Source organism: Bombus vancouverensis, chromosome 15 (assembly GCF_051014615.1).
Source record: "Bombus vancouverensis nearcticus chromosome 15, iyBomVanc1_principal, whole genome shotgun sequence".
Taxonomy (NCBI): Eukaryota; Metazoa; Arthropoda; class Insecta; order Hymenoptera; family Apidae; genus Bombus; species Bombus vancouverensis.
The window spans coordinates 2220209-2237126 of NC_134925.1; the positions used below are offsets into that span (position 1 = coordinate 2220209).

The window sequence follows — 16918 nt, forward strand, 5'->3', positions numbered from 1 at the left end:
TTAGAAGAATTTTTCGAGCGATTGTGGTATTTAATTATCGTTTGAAGATTTAGTATTTTTCTTGCGAATTTTGTTTCTTCGAAGTTTTCGACATTACCTCTAGTTTTTTGTACGTTAACTCGATTCTTTTATCGAACGTTTTATATTTGTTTCCGACGTTGGTAGGTTGACGAGCGTGTGTAAAATTATGGACAAAAGTGATGAATGCGATTGATTGGAAGACGAATCTACGTGCAACCTGTTCTTCGATCGAACAAGCGGATTGTGAGTGAAATCGTAGATTGTAATTGCCAGAGAGGCTTACGATTAGAAAATGGCAGCGTAGGATGTCGCTTTCTACATCACGGTGGTGAGTTTCGATGAAGTAAAAGATGTCGTCGATTGATCGCGTCGCTTACAATGCAAGAGACAAATTGGCCCGATCAGTTCGATCGATCGGTCGTAAAAACGAGGAAATTGCGCCGACGTAAAAATAGGAAGGCGCAGAAAGGCACTGCAGCTGTTTGTCCTTGGATTTCAGCCAGTAAAAGCGGTGCCATTTGCTGGCAGGGGGATTTAGAACGCAACGTTGATAACGCGAGTTCTTGGAAAAGGGACGTTCGTTTCGTCCTCTAATCGGCTTATCGATCAAGTACACGTAATATACGTATACGTATTGCTGCCATTGTTCAGTTGCACCCTGCACAATACGATCGAAAACTGCCAAAAAGCTATAGAAAAATGGAAAAAATGGAGCAGCTTGCGAGAACATCTGGCCATCGAACGTACAAGAGGCTCGACAAGAGTCTCGAGTATCCCCGATCAAACGTCAGAACTAATTTCTCTCGACGGATTAGCCGTCTGCCGTTTCCCGAAAGCCAGCAGATTTTCCGCTACTCGAGCATCTCCGGAACGGCTTCCACACGCACCAACGAACCGCGCGTATAACTTGAAAAATTTGACCCATGCACGCTGCTCGCAAAGAGGAGGGTGTGCCTTTCATTTCGTGAACGCTCACCCTTCGTTCGAATGAGCGGAGAGAAAAGATGAAAATTTTCGTAGCTGTACGAATTTCATCTTCGTTGAATACTCTATTATAGGGTGTAAATTAGATGTGACGCGAGAGGGGCGGAGTTTCTTCGATCTCTCAGTTTCTTCAATAAGAGCTGATTAGTCGACGTTCGGAACATCGAAGTTACATGCAAGTTAACGAAGTTAAATAAATTCTCTCGTATACACACGCTCGTCACAGTATTCGTACGCTTGTAGACACCTTTTACGAATATATCGCGTGCGTTGTACGAAAGATTTCGAGATTTCATCGTTCTTGCGAGACTCGACTATCGCGATTACGTTAATCAACAAGTTTGAAACCAATCTGAAAGTACGTGTTTAAAAAAATTTCTCGAAAAAGTATTCGAGCACTTAGTTACCTGGATTACGATTTAACGATATATCGTTCTATCGTATGGATAGCGATACGGATACGAAAGTTCAGTGGCACCAGAAATGTCGACTCGTTAAAACTCATTCGAAACGTTTATCATACCTAATTCGTCCACCAGACTCGTAATCCCTCAACAGGTGATCCAAGAATCGCTTGCTCCTTAATACATAATCAAACCGTGTCACCCTTCGTTCGAACGATCAATCCACAGCCGCGTTTCGGAGAATCAACAGCATTCTCTTAATCAATTCATACTCTCTAGAAGACTACCCCTTGCATAGCGTGGTATTCGGTCGATCATCAATCACTTTTCCTTCGAACATCCGTCCCCAAATTGAAACGGTAGGGCGTAGGCGGAAAAAAAAGAGACTGCCTTCGAGCTGCGTCGGCCAAACAATTTGCACGGGGTGTCGGTAATGATTTCGGACGTTATCTACCCCAGGGCGAAATTTGTCCTGGTTGCTCGCCATTCGTCATCCACTGCACGGCTTCTTTTATCGCGGTGCAAAACGCGGAGAATCGCGAGCGAGCAACTGCGAGCCGGAAGTCGAGGATTCCGGACTCTCGAGACGCCCTTTTTGCTGCGCGCTGACACGCTGAAAATTGATGATCGGCCGCGAGTCCCGCGGCTATTTTCGCTCTCACTTCGAAGGGTTCCAGCGGACGCGGCCACGATTTCTTATTTAGGGAGCTTTTCAAGCCCGTGTCATTTTTCACGCATGCCTCGTTTCACGATATACGCGTCTGACGTCCAAAGTCACACCGACGTTCTTTCTTCTTCGAATGGCGCAACGTTTCATAATATTTTTATATAGAATGCTTCAAGAAGTTGGGGTTAAGCTTTAAGGGTGCGCAATAATCGTCAAGTTTTTGCAGCCGGCGTATTTTTCTGCTGACACTGCCAGCTAGTCGAAACAATAAATATTTAACGTCGCCATAGTGGCACCATTCGACTTTCAAGTACCTTGCCGCTTTATCGTTACAGCATTCGTGTACGTATAGAGTTATTCCACTGAGTTTTACTTTTAACATTGTTTAAATAACGATTCTACGAAGAAATGTGGCAAAGTGCTTTCTGCTCTTTCCACGAGTGTACAGAGTATGCCCCTGAAGTTTAATTCCAACTTTTCATAACACCCTGTATAGAAAAAGGTGAGCAGAAGTCGAAGGTAACGGAAACGATTTCGAAGGTGGAGAGAGCCCGAGTTTCTTAGGGGATCCGATGAACTTTTGACTCGGAAAAATTGATAATCCTGTCGGTTCCACGACGCTCCGATCGTTCGTCATTCTTATCCGAGGCTCGCTGTACATCGAGATAAACGATCCACATACTGAAAACGATTTGATATCCATCTCCGCTGAAGTTTACGTTCTTCGGTAACCTCCCTCGTTTCCGAGAAATTTCAATTTGTTAGATTATTTTCAATACGAGAAGCTTTCGAACGTACGGTCCATTTTCATTTCTCAGAATACGTGTGATTCGAATCCCAAATTTAAACGTATCTTGTATTATTCGTAAAGATGCTTTTATTGCATTTTCCGATCCAAGACAGTTAGGACGGAGCCAGGAAAACTGGTTTCGATCAGAAGGCCATTCGGCGACTCTCTTCTGGAAATCCAAGCGTCGCGGGAACGCTTTTCGTAAATCTAATAGCGCAATTCCGAAAACGAGGCAGACCGTGAGATCGAATTGGCTGGTAGCCAGAGACGACGCAGAGCATAGGCTCCGTTAAAATCTCTCATCCTCCGTACTCGCACAAGAATTTCCTTACATCGAAGCGAATGGCAACGCCCTCGTTGCCATTTATAATTCAAAGTATCGTCGTTTGCGGGCCGAGAAACGGCCAGTGTCGCGGCCTTCCGGCCGATGTGCCGCTAATTTCCAGCGAAAACGCGAGCTGGCAATTTATTATTTTAATCATGCGCGCGAGTCTGACACCATCGCGCCGGAAATTGCACGGAATGCACGTTCGAAGGCGCGCCGGAACGTTTCCGCGGGGGACGTTTAATTAAAGTTTGTATTAATCGATGCTGTGGCTACAGGGTTCTAACTAAACGGGGGCGCTGTCTAAACCAGATTCCAAGCTTTAAGAAGTTCTCAACTATCCCTGATCGAAAGCCAAAATACAAAAGTGTTGCGACGCTTGTCGTACAAAACTTTTGTGTTCATATCGCTTTTACTATATTATATATAAAACATTTTGAAATTTCATTAAAACTATAATAATACGCGATTATACTACGATCAGAATGGAATTATATTGTAGTTTCGTGTAATATAATTGCACAAACATAATTGTTTGAAATAAAATTATAGATTTCGTATAATTGCCTAGCAATAGCAAAGGTATGGTTACTTTAGTTTCTTTTATCGTTTTGTCACGTTGTTCTACGACCTTGATGTTACTTTCGGTTAATATCGAGCGATATTTAAACCAAACAAATTAACCAGGCAAATTAAACGAAACTTGAGAACAAGTTTTTCAAGTAGGAAAGAATCGCTCGTAAGTAACTAAACCATGATTAAATACAGTGTCTGCGTGTTCCAAGGTAGCCACGGAATCATGTTTCCAAGATTTACGTTGATATCGCGTCGTATAATTCCGGGACCGGGTTCCGAACGTTCGTGTCGGACCCGGACGTTTTATGAGTTTAATTTGGAACACCACGCGGGACAACGGCGTTTCGGTTTCCACGGAAATTCAGCAGGAAATTTAGGACTGGGCCATCGAGAGGCCAAGAACTCGCCGCGACGACTCGAATTTGGCAACAGCTGCGGTTCCCTCGGAAAACATTCGCATCGCACCGTTACCTTCCTCCTGTTAAATCTACTCGGTGTATCGTAATTAAACAGGTTATCGTTAGCCTTGCACATCGTCGTGACGTTGTTCGAAGAAAGCTCTCGCATTACCATTACGACTTCATTACCAAGTATACGAATGTTATGACAAGTACAATAGTGTGCGAATACATTTTCTAGCCACTATGCATGTGTACGTGTTACAAAGACGAACCACTCTGCATAAGCGACAATGATCTTGCCCATACGCTTTTTCGTTTAACGTACGAATCCTAACAAGCTTCTTGGTATAACAAGAACATGCTGGTATCGCTAGTGTGTTAAAAAGCGGGAGCCACAAAAATTCCCACTTGTGTAGAATCACTCAGATACAGATACAAAGACAAAAATATAAAGATTCTTATATATTTATTATATTAAATATTATATAGAGTCGTTTGTTATCAGCTTCGTTTTGTAAAGAATAAAGAGACTCTGCTGTTAGTAAAAGTATATCGATACATGGAGTTTAGAGAAAGAGAAAGAATGACGCGCGAAATATTCGAAACTGAACGATGTCTGATCAAGCGCGTCCCATTCTACTGCGGCACCGGAGGGCGACCGCTGTCACGTCCAGTTAATATTTCGATTTCCGCGGCGATCGTTAATTCTGCTCGCGTACGCCACGGCCAGACTGCCCGCGGCTTTCTTCCGTGGAATAATTTTTCTACCCCTGATGGAGTTAATGTTTCGTCCGGCCGCTTCGAGCGATCTCCAGAGACCATCGTGCTTTCCCCAAATCGACGATTCGGCGGGCAAGATTAACAGGAAAGAAAAACAACGGATTCTCGTTCGAACTATCTATCAAGAATCCACGAAACGTTAGAGAAAAACATTGCCAAGTAATTCCACTCCCTTAAGAGCTTCTCGAATAAAACCGAAAAGATTATTACAATAAGAATCTCGTCAATTTGATATAATAAAATCTATACTTTTCTCGACTGTATCTGTCGCATCGTTTCGTTATCGTTTACATCAGTTTTGATAATAATATTACTATCGTATTTATCGTTATTCGGTATCATGCACGCTACAAACAAATTTATAACGTAGCTGATGGTACGTTAAAGTGGAAAAACTGACAAAGATCGTCGTCTAATATTCTTGTGTCTTTCTCCGGTGATATTGGAACGCGAACGCGGACGAGTAAGAGTTGGGAAAAATATCTTTCTGTCCATTTTCCTCCGAGTCGTTGGAGTTCACGACGACGTCGACAACGATTACGACGAGAAAAGAATACAAAAGCGAAGAGCTCCCGGCGAGCGAGTTCTACCGGTCGCTAATTTCCGGCGGCTCTGTCCGGCCACGAAAAAGATCATTAAAGTTCGCGTTACCATCCAGTTGCCGCGTGCTCGCCGTGAAAGCGGCCGAATAAGAATAGAAACCGTGGGCTGGGGAGATAAAAGACGAAAGCTGGTGAGACGTTTCAGCCGCGAGGCGGAACTTAATCCCCGGGGCCGGAGAAATTTCTTCGCTGTCGGAAAGCGCCCCGACTGCCAACCAACCAGCCAGCCAGCCACTTTCCCTGCAAATGCCCTTGGCGAGCGTCTGGGAAATTCTCCAAGTTAAGCTGCATCAAGCTCTCCATTTTCGCCTACTCCAGGCCCTCTCAACAGGTTACCTGAGTTTCCACTGCGAAACTGCATCCCTTGGCCCTCGCCCTTTTTCTTCGTCCCTTCTCATCGTTCTACCTTTTAAAAGAACGAGCCAGTGTTCCTCGGAACAAGGGGGATCCAGCATAGACGAACCTCCCTTCTTTCTCTTCGCGTATCTTCTAAAACCCGACTACGTCAAGAGTCGTCGTCATAACGTCAGCCCATCTCCGGCTATATAACGAACCTAAGCCCAACCTAACCCCTACCTATGCACAACCTAAATATCCCTCTTGGATTTCTATTCTAAGCAGTATTCCAGCTGCAGGAAAAATGGTCAGGATGCTTGCTGGAAAGTGATACGATAAGAGGAGGCTCTTTTTTAGCGCTACGTTGCTTTAATCCTGAATCTTATCGCTTTAGCGAATCCTAAGAAGCGCAAATACGTGCACGAGTCTCGAAACTTTTGCCTTTTAGTTACAAACCGCTGTACTTTTTGTAATCGTAAATTCTGGTAGGTTTTACGCTAAAGGGTGGGAAGTAAGAAGGGTTGGATGCTCGCGCAGAAAGACTTTTTTCAGAACGAACTTGGCGTTTTGTGGCTTACTCGGAAGCTTTCTCGAGGAAAAAAAAATGAAACGATAATTGGAGCGGGACGGCTTTGTTTTAGCCCCTGTCGGCATTAAGGGGTCAGAGTTAGCCCTCGGCAGAGTCCTCTGTGCATTACGATGCCCTTTCTCAGCCTTTTTCAGTCTCTTTCGAGCAAAAACGCCAAATTAAACGTATCTTGTTCTACGCACCGGCAACGAATTTTTACCAAACATCCTGCAAAATACGCAAATTACATTTAAGTTTATATCCGGATATTCCATTCGTTGACTTTATTTCGTAATCTGTTCTTTTTCTCTGAGACAGTTAAGCTTCGTTTAGATTAGTCAGATTACCTGACTCGGAGCAATTTGTACTGAAACTTCGTTCGTTCTTTCACGTTTCTACGCCTATTATACGTATTGTACGAGTATTAGAATGTCGCTTGGCCTGTAAATAAGTTTCCGCGTGTACCAAAATCGGCACACGTTGCAGACACCGTAGCGAACAAGGACGAACCTATCTTCTTCTTGATCTCGTTCTCTTCCGTTTCCTCCTCCTCCTGCGACGGTGTGCGAGAAGGTAAAATCGTTTGAAGCAGCTTCTCGAATTCCTCGAGCTTGTCACAGTCCGCATTCTGCCGATTCGGCAGCGTGACGATCGTTTCCTCGCGCGCCGTCGAATTCTCCGAACCGCGGACGCTCTCCGCGCTACCTTCCGAATCCAACATCCTCCCCGGGTCGCTGGGACAGTTGATGGAAGTCTCAGGACGCGGCAGACCCCTGGAAAACATCCACCGGTACAATGCGACACGCACCAACTACTCCGAAAGAGAATCGAGAGGAGAGAAGCTTCTCTTGCGGATACTTTTCTCTGTTAGGGTGCAGGGATCGATGAGAGGGTATATGGAATATTCCGCCACTGTGATTCGTCGTTCTAGAAGGTCTTTCGTGAAGATTCCGGTAATAATGTTTCACGGAGTTTGTTAAGAGAAATGGAAAGACATCTTCTTATATGCCAAGGTATAGAATGACTCGGCTTGTTTCTGTATACAGCGACTCGCGAACGTATCCGAACGCGCTTCAAAAGAAAATAACTTTTTTTAAAATTGGACCAAACGACTTAAGTTTGTCTGACTAGATGACACGTACAAAAATTTACCGGAATCGCGAAGGAGAAAGGAATTTTCTATACCAACCACGCCCATTCTGCCGTCTAAATTCGCAAAATCTATCAATAGTAAGACAAACGACGCGGATTATAGTAATTCCGTCCCCGACTATGTTACCGCGAAACCATCTAATCATCCGTAGACCGTGTTCTCGTAAAAGCGTATCAACTACCTCGTGCCCTACGTCGCTTGGCGTAATAATTTTCAGCTCGTTTTCCAAGACACCGCGTTCTCAGGGAACGAACTGTAGAGAAACAGAGGAGGAAAAAGTTGGTCGACAAAGCCGTCACGTCTTGGATGTTAGCGCGGCAGCCACGGAAAATTGAGCCATCCGCATTCATATCCGCGTGGGTTTACGAGCGCGCCGGTGTTCGCGTTCCGCCTTCAATATTCGAATATTATTCGAGGCTTGTATGCAGCCGAATCGTTCGTTCCCCGTTCTTTTTCCTCTCGGCCTTTTCTAATACCCGCAGCCGTCGCAGGAGAACGGAACCTTCGATCTGCTGACGTCGAATCTCTCTCTCTCTCTCTCTCTCTCTCTCTCTCTTTCGTTTTCGCTTTCTTCGCTTTTCTTCGACCCCCGCGAGCTTCCCTCTCGTGTCTGCAGCCCCTTCGACTCGAGAAACACTTTGCCTACGACGTCCTCTTATCGCGTGTCACGACGACTTCTCGTCATGCGAGAACGTTCGAGAAACAAGCCGAGGCACATCGACGGGATCGAAGATCCCTGCCTGATGGAAGTTTGCAGTTCGCTTGAGTTTAAGGCAAGAAACAGAGGGAGACACGCGTGGGAGGATCGAAAAGCGAAAGTTCGCGTAGCTAGGTACTTTCTTCCGTGTTACCGTGTATTTCTTTCGGAGCAACAATTTATCTTTTTACGGAGACTGCCTTAACTCGGCGCCTTATCACTCTTTCGCAAAGCTTCGGCTATTTACTATCATCGCACCATGTCGGAGAAACGTCGAAACACACTGCATAATTTCTATATCTGATACCGATGAACAATTTCTTTTTACGTAGCTCTGTTTTCTGATAGAGAAATTGCGGCATATTTGGAATATCGGTTTGTTTAAATTGCTCGAAGTGTGCATATGAAACTTCAAACCTGTTTTCCAAATGCGATTCTTTTATCAGTTTACTCGCGAGAACATCGCGATTTCGAAAAATCAAACAAGTACGAAATCTTCGTAAGAATGGAGTGTTCAAAAATTCTGGAACTTTGCCCTTAGAATTAATTATTGTGGTTTTCAGCCGCCAATCGACCAACCATCGAGAATACGTACGTCGTCTTGATAAACAATCCCTAGCAACCAGGTGTTGCCTCGCGATGGCATAAACATTTTCCAACCCTTGTCCGCGAGGGTCTCGTCCATCGAGAAAGAAAAATAAGAATCGCTGTACTCGTATCGAGCTCTGGGTAATAAATACAAACTGGAAGCGGAAAACGGCCGATCTTGTGCCACTTTATCCCTCGTTCCAGTGTCTGACTGTCGTTTCTCCCCGTGTTGTTTACGTTCCATAAACCACGAGGAAGCTCGTTCGTCGAATTCACGAGAAGACTGCTCGTTCAATTTTTACCCGAGTTTTTCCAACTTTGGTCGTTTCGTAAAAACTCACCCCCGGTATGTTGCTGTGTTTTTCTGTTTGCGGATAGTAGCTGCGCTGGACACCTGCTCCGCGAAACACTGACAAAACAGCGAATGTCCCTCGTGGCGCCACTTGCCAACCCCTTTTCCAAACAGAAGGTAAAAAATGTTACGCGGTACTACGCCAACGTTTGCGCCCCGATGAAATTAGCTACGATTATCTTGAAATACGAATCTCCATAATATCGTAAAGTTTTTTATTACGTTACGAAACAGTTTCGATTGTTTCAAACTAAAAGCCACTGTGATTCAGCCGATAATGGGAGCACGAAATTTAACGAAGTACGTAACGTAATAATTATATTTTTATCAATTTTTACAATGATTGATTTAAATAATAATAGGTTAACTATTCAGATTAGAATTATGGATAATAAAAGCGATACATAAAATCGAGTGTAGAGCCACTTAGAAACCGACTCAAAGCTAAAATTATAATTTAGAAACGATATAAGAGCGACGTGGAAACTACAAACGAGATAAAAACTTCGATTTCGTATAACAATCATCGAGAACAACGAATTTACACTTTTTAAGAGCTGAAATCGATATCACAACCGTTTCCAACCGTCGGTTATCATAATTTACAAATAAATGAGACGAAGAGTAGTACGTTTCACAAATTCACGCAGCATTTTCGATGAAAAGCATATAAAACCGTCTCCTTCGGCGAGGAGGAAAAGAGTACAGTGGCGAGTCGATAAAATGCCGCCTAATTAAAATCTGTCTAATGGAATCTCAGGGATTTCCACGAGGTCGTAGTATATATACGTCGTAAAGTTTCGCCAGTCGAGCCCCATGCATAATTCATAGCCATCGCGAGGATGCTGTTCGCTTTCCGTCGAGTTTTTCGCCATGGTTTCCGCGCGACATGCTCGAGATAACGCGGACGTCTCTCTTCCTGTCATCTTCCATTCTTTCTCCGTTCCCTTTCCGCGAAGAGTTTCCGTAGAGGGGTGTCTTGGTGGAACGATTCCCGTCGTCACGCTGCGTAATTTCTCGGTGGAATCGCATTACGAGGGCTGGTTTCTGATACAGAGACAATAATTCAGCCGCAGCCGTGAGCCAGCAACGAGGGAACGCTAATTCTCAGTTGGTGTTCCATGCACGGGGCAATAGATCGCACAGATTAAAGGATTAAAGTGATGTTACGTGCGTGGTGCCACTCGGTATTTATCTTTTGTTTATCTTCAACGCGTCGGGATTAATCGAGTATGGTTTTACCGATTGCCAGAGAACAAAGATTTGCTTTAAATTAATTCCGAGTTTGGTCGAACGGTTGTTTGAACCTTCGATATTCCCTAAACCATCGAGGACGACCATGCGGTGAAATAATTGATAAAGTAGAACAGTTTCAAGACTGCGGTGTAAGGATGCAGAATTCTACCGAAGCTGAATTAACCGAACGCGTATCGCAAATGCTGCTTTTGTGCAAAATTATGCTTCGAGGCGAGTAACTCGTCTTTTCAGCCGAGAATTTTCACCAAGTATTTCTCTGTGTCCTTGATGAAAATCGCCGGCCTCCTCGTTATCGCCGCCGTCGTTAGATTCGCTAAAGACGGCAGCAGCAAGGTTCTCGCAGCTCTTATCGTCATTTTCGCTAAACGAACTTCTGCCTCGATCATCCACTTCTAATCATTTTTTACTTGTTCTTGTCTCAAACGTTTCGGCTGTCTGTCCATCGTTACGTATATCGTGTTATGCTGATACGTCGTTAAACGCGTGACGATATCCGATACGTTCGCTGTGGCGAAAATTTGCAGAAACAACCGTTTACATGGAGGTCGTCGAGGGTTCAAATGAGTTAACTCTGTCATGCTACGCCTTTACCGTAAGAAAGAATTCGGTCCAAGCAGAGTTTAAACGAAAACAAATGGATATAAAAAAACTACCCCACTAAGGACAAGTTTAAATAGTAACAAAGTAAAAATAGGGTAAGGTAGGTTAGGTAAATAAGCGATTAGTTGATCAAGGAACGATAGGTATGATAAGTATGGAAGAACGAATGAAAGGAATTGCAAGCCAAATCCGTTTCTAGGCAGATGAGGCCGAAATTGAATAAATAACAAGCGATACTATCTCGCTGTATCTCTTTGATATAATATACCTATAAAAAGAAGAAAATATATAGAATATCGTATTAGGGTTATCGGAAAATATCGTCGACGCAGTCTGACGTTGAATCGATGCTGCGTTACGGACGACGAAAAATGAATTATGTACGACAATCCAACCAAACCACGGTGATTACCCCCAAATGAAACACCGAGAACAACTCAAAAATCGAATATTGTTCATGGAAATAAAACGTTGTCGTGTGTATGATCGAATTTGCAAGGAGTTGTTCGTTTTGAACTTTCAAAGCCCGGAAATACCGTCGATGATGTCGTTTATCGTCAACAACTGACGCGGCTTGGGCGGTGCAGCTGGGCAAAAACATCGTGCAGTTGCAAAGAAAAAGTAAAAGAATCGGAGAACTTGACAGGGGAACTTTAGCATATCCGCCGTACTCTCCAAATTAGCTACGGTACAACTTAAATGGCGAAGAATTTTCAAATTACGAGAATGAAAGAAATGAAAGAACTAAAGGTTTCTAAAAAGATGCCGTATCGAAACTAGCTTCCAGACGGCGAGGACTCGCAGAAAATGATCGCAGTTCCCGTCTCAGCGATTAGGTGTATCGCGTTTACAATTGGAAAAATTTCAAGAAACTTGGAAAAACGATTTTACCATCCTTGTTACACACCGCTACCACGTAATTGTCCATTTTTCCAATGAAATCGCAGGACCAGCTGAAGAGGCAGAAGAAAGGAACAACGAAGAAGCATCGCAGAGGTGCAGAATCCGAAGAATGCTTCGTCATCTTGAAGAACCGCTCCAGAGATTCATGCCGGACGTAGACAAATGCGCGGTTACCGATCCTGATTCCACGATATAGCTGGCGAAGTCAGAAAGTCAGGGACGTCGATTACAAAAGGAATCCGAAGGATGGAGTGACGACGAGCCTCGCGGTAATTGGATTTTTTCCCGCTTTCGAATAGCAAGTAATTCATTAGGGGTCTGTTTGCGCGGCGTGGTTCAAGAACCCTCGATCAAACTTCTTTCTCTCTCGCTCCGTCTCGGCCGAAAACGAGAGTGGAAATTTACACGTGCTCCTGGTCGCGAACTGGCTACTCAAACAGGCCTTTGTGTACAGCCGGCCGGTAAACACGGATGCCATTAATTGCCATTAATTCGGCCGCGTTATGGAGAAGTTTCGACGAACCCGCCCACTGAAAATTCAGACTTCTCCAACCCCTTGCACGCCCTTTCGTAACCGACGTTTAGATTGGGTCGGTTCCAGATACTCCGGGGTCTGTCGAGAGGCTACGTCGCGCTTGCCCTTCGACCGACTTTGCCGAAACGTGCTTCTCGAGTTTTGCAGCTGGAAATTTACGTTAGACAATCGCGCGACCTCCAAATTTTCTAAACTCAAATTAGATTTGAGAATTCTCTGGATTTGTGAAATACAGTTAGAGAAACGCCGAGGGACATGAACGCCGAGGATCCCTAGAGATCGTAGATTTTGTAATTTGACGGTATTGCGAGCTGTATCGAGTTTACGCGAGAAATTTCCAAGTGTCCGTTTAATTTACAAAGTTGCTACTAACGCTGTGAAAGAAACTCTGATAGCGCTAAAGTCTGAGAAAATAAGAAGGCGAAACGGTGATGCAGTCTACCGAGATAACCATAATCGGCGAAGGGCATGAAATTAAGCACGGTCAAAGTCTTCCATCCCTAGCTCGTACGTTCTTTTTCGAGCTATTACGACGAACTGGCTCCGACCCTGACAATAATAACAGTAACAATAACACGAAATCGTGGAGCGGTCTGATATGAATATGTATCAGGTACATCTGTTGCCTCGTAGACCTTTCGCCGTTATGAGACGAGAAAGGGTGCAGACGCGATTCAATATCGGTCCGGCATCTTCGCCAGAAGTTGCCAACGCGGGACTAATTTCCTACCAGCGCCGTTTTATCTCCGGCTCGTCCAACCTGCATGAACAGCCATGTCCCACGACCAACGCTTCGATCGACGTTTGAATCCTGCGATCGAAGGGACGATATATAGTATTTAATTAAGTGATTTCGATAAATAATCACGGTGGGGAAGCGCAAAGGGTGCATGGGGTTCGTACTTTGTCTTTTATGTTTCATACTTGGAGGGTGAAAACGAGGGCAATTTTGTCTTGCTGATATGCAAATCGAGTTTATGCAGATGCGCGTCAGCGGCTATAATCGTTGTCAATTTGTTTTCGCACGTTTCAACGATTCTACTCGTGTTCGAGCTACCAGGTGATAAAGCAAATTTAACGAAACAGAAAGTAAAATTTGACTCCTGGTTGACTATTTTTAAGATTCGTCGGATCGAACAGGCCACGTTCATCGACTTTTCCCCTCCGAAAAATTATCTTTTTAAACGTCTTTCGACAAGGACGGAAGGCACATCGCGGAAAGATTTTATCGAAGCGGGGATAGAAGGCTTCGTCGCCGGCCTTTCGGCAACAAATTAAGGATTTTAAGCCGAAAGTAATTAGTCCCGGCGAACAAGGTGTCACTCCGTGAAAACGAGGAGACGGCGAGTCAGCCTTCATTGTTCTCGCCATAATCCCCGGGGAGGACGTTCATAAGTTCCTTCTTCTCTTAGTCCTCGGTGAAGAAAACGGCTGGAAAGGATGATTTCGCTTTCCGGCCAGATTAATCGCCCTATCGACCGTCTCCTCTTTTTTCCCCTTTTTCTCGTCTGCTTCCTGAACAAAGTGGACGTATCTCGGCACGTTGGCTCGAAAACGACTTCTTATTAACCTTCTTAGTTACAGTGGCCCCCGCGTTGCGTTGGTCTTAACAGACGTAAATAACGCGTACCGTATCAATGCCACGACTTTAGTATTTAAGACTTTGATCGTTACACGATCAACGAAAAATACCGACCGGTCGATAGTATCGAAGCTTTTGAAGGTTCGTCGATATCTTGAACGAGCAATTAGACGCTCGAGTAGCACAGACGAATTTACTTTCCTCCGCCGACTCGACGCAAAAGAGATAAGAATCGCGGAGAACAGGAGGATTCTGGAGAATCGTGCGATCGGTTACGCGTGGAAGGATCACGATCGATTACCGTGAAACTGGAAATTGAATTACCGGATACGATCTTTCCCTCTCTATTGTTCTCTCTTGTAGAGCGGCGGAACTTGACGCGATAATCTTATTTAGCCTTTCTACTCGGCCAAATGGATTATTTCGGCCGGCGATGAAAGCCTCCCGTTCGAAAATCGCGGATCCTCTTTAGTTACTCCGTCGACGCAGTTAGTTAATTAAAAGGTAAAGAGAGAGAGGAGGAGGAGAAGGAGAAAACCGACAACGATAGAGAGAAGAGGAACGAAGAGGTAAAAGGCTGGCCAGACAGCTTGGAATTTGTATCCCGATCGCGGCGTACGACCCTTTCTGCTTCGAACCGCTGCCATTGCATCGGGACGGCGAGTGTTTGCACCGGTTTATTTGCGATTTCGACGTGTCCGAAGTTAATTCGAAATGTGCTCGTCTATCCTGCGCAGTTATTACCACCGCCTTTCTCTTTAAAGCCGATGGCATCTAATTTAAAGGGCGACATACGCACAGAGATTAATGTATCGCCCTCGTACGTTAATATACGTGTTTTTAAACGAATCTTTGTATATACGAGAGGTCGACGAGAAAAAGGGGGAACGTCAGTTTTGACGAATTTCCAGCTTAATATTTTTTTCGCACGCTCTTGCCTGCGCTCTTTGCCACTGGTTACGTCGCATTAATTTCAATCAACATTTTCAGGCTTTTTTACTGCGGTTATAAGAAATTGAGGTGTACAACGTGCTTCTCATATTTTGCAGTTTAACGCGTATACATGTAATATGATAATAATAAAATTAAAAATGGTACAGAATAAAATGTTGATACATCTACGAGGAAATACGAGGTCGTGATTATTTTCGAAATTATGTATCGAAAAGTAAATTTTCGTTCTCCGAGAAATGCTGAAATATGAAACCGTTCCCACTCTCTCACTGCGATGAAAATGAAAATCAAATCGATTCGTCGAATGACTCTTCTTAAACAGATTCTCAACAAAGTGACCTTTCCAACGAGCTCAAAAACATATCCTTCTTTAACGTTGGCCGAACTTCATTTTATTTTTTCCCATTTTACTCAACAATGCAGTATCATTGCACGATCAAAAAAAATATTAATAATTTTACAGGAGAGGAATCGATAGAATTCGCGAGGAATATGACGAGCTATCGCGAGGCAACCCTTCGAGGAGGGCACCCTTTCAAATGCTACAGTCGAGCCGCTTAACTATGTATTTCACCCTCCCTAAAACTCAACAAATTTTACGAAGAATCCGCCAACTGTGCCTGCCAGTAATATATGCGGAAGCCTGACAAAGGCACATTAACATTTATATTTGCGAAGACGCGGCCGATCGCGAGTCCCCGATACCGCTACGACTTCCGTTATGGAATTGCTAATGATAAGCACCGTGGAAGGGCTGAAAAACGTTTATTTCATGGGTGTAACAACACGAGTCGCTCTATTGCCCAAACAGCGCGAGCAAAATATTCGACGCTTGGAATGCGAACTTTTTCGTGAGGGAATAAAAACAGGTATGAGAGTATAGTAACGTAGCGATTTGGAGGACTGTAATCGAATTCCATTCGGTATTTTCGCGGCTACGCTCGGTTACATGGTCGGTAATGGCTTCGGCAAAAAGCTTGTCCAACGAAAAGCAGTCTGAAATTAAATTATCTCGTGTCGAGACGCTAACGATGATAAACTCTGAGGGAATGAAAACTTTGCAGACATGACAAATTTTGTACGTATTTCATATGGATTAATAGACGAGAATGTAGATTATAAAATGAACAATACAAAAAAGAAATGACAAACCAAAATATAAATAAATAAATAATAGGAATCTCCTGTAAGAAAAATGAAGGAGAACGAGAGTATTCCGTGTCGTGATCGGCTCTTTAAATATTACATGCGAGAATCGGTTGGATCGCAGGCGCGTGCAAATGCATCGGAACGAGAGTCGACGAGAGAAAAGAGAATGGCCAAAAAGGAATAGTAGGGCTCCGACGTTGAAAATAAGCGGCTGGTTCAAGGGGTTGCGTTTATAAGCCACGGGCTTTTTTGTAGTGCAAATGAATAGGTCCGACCCTCGTTCGTCGTAGGGAGCCGAGTGTCCGAAACTTTTGCAATTTTACGCGGCGGCTGCTCGGTGCATTTATTTTCCTGAAAAATTTAAACTCCCTCTCTGCTGCTCCTACATATGTGTGAGAGGTACTCTGCTTTTTTTCTCTTCCAATTACGAAACGAACGGGACGAGAAGGATCTTGAAAGCAGATCGCGCGCGATGAAAGCTCGATGACGCTCGCTACGCTACGTTTTGTTCCCTCTGGAAAAGCCAGATCGTATCGCCAAGGATAATCCCAACGGAGGCGGATAAGACAGCGGGAAGACACGAAGGCTGCTTCTACATCGATGAGTTGCGAATCTATTTGGCTTATCTTTTAAACGGAGTATCGCATCCAGATAAAGAAAGAACGCCTCATCCATATCAATGCAGAGAAGTTGG

At 44.2% G+C, this 16918-nt stretch overlaps 1 long non-coding RNA gene across 2 annotated transcripts in view; it reads left to right on the forward strand.

Moving 5' to 3' along the window:
• The window catches only part of LOC143303658 (uncharacterized), a 139681-nt gene that overhangs the window by 106413 nt on the left and 16350 nt on the right, over positions 1 to 16918 (forward strand). The window lies entirely within an intron of this gene.